Here is a 953-nt window from a genome sequence, read left to right as displayed (position 1 = left end):
GTTGCACTCACAGAGAAGGCAGCCATTTGATTGCTGAACACATTAAGCTGTGACAACTTATACTGGACAAGACTTTAACCAGCACAAGAATAAAAAGCTGACTTTAGACTGGCTGGCTTCACACTGCCTTAAAATAGTGAAAAAAAGTAAATGAAAAAACTATGGCGTCCTTTTGTGCAAAAACGCCTGTGCCCTGATGTTACCTGGAGGTCACTGGAAGTTTATGATCTGCCTTACACATGGTGTTTTTTGAGGTGGCGTTTTTCTCTCCTATTTGGCGTTTTTGAGGCTCTGTGGCAGTTTTCCATAATGTAGCAGTGTATTTTGCCCACGGATGTGTCTCCGCTAAAAACGCCATGGCTTATGTGCATTTTTTGGTGGTCGGTTTGCAAAAAAAAAAAGGCACAGTCTGGCTTCCAGGGAGTTAAGTTAACCTCCTGTGCTGGGGACTGGGGAGAAGCTGTGTGCACACCATAACCCTCCAGATTCCCTGGCCTCCTTATACAGTTGCATATAAGAATGGAGAACATGCAGCATTCCAGTATATGCTGCACATTGTCCATTCATCTCCTGCCTTCCTCCAGAGCTTCCTGTTTCCTCCACTGTCCGGTCAGAGAGGAGGGGGAGGGACTCACAGCACAGCAGCCTGATGGGGCCAAACAGCTGCTCGGCACCCTGAAGCCTCATGCTGCCTGTGCTGTGCCTTCCCTGTCTTCTCCTCCCAGTGCCCCCCTCCTCCCCATAGTGCTGCCCGTGCTGTGCCCCCCTCCTCCAGCTGCATTCCTGGCGTTGCTTCTTACCCCTCCACAGCAGCCCCATTTTGGATGGAGTAGATCTGACAGGTGATAGGACTGCATGACAGATCCAGCCCAGAGGTCAGTGTACTTTATGACTGTGTATAAATGCTTGTGTGTATTATGTGTATAAATGTGTGTGATTCTGTATGTAAGTGG

Source organism: Dendropsophus ebraccatus, unplaced genomic scaffold (genome assembly GCF_027789765.1).
Source record: "Dendropsophus ebraccatus isolate aDenEbr1 unplaced genomic scaffold, aDenEbr1.pat pat_scaffold_1363_ctg1, whole genome shotgun sequence".
Taxonomy (NCBI): Eukaryota; Metazoa; Chordata; class Amphibia; order Anura; family Hylidae; genus Dendropsophus; species Dendropsophus ebraccatus.
Note: the sequence above shows the minus strand (reverse complement) of the source record.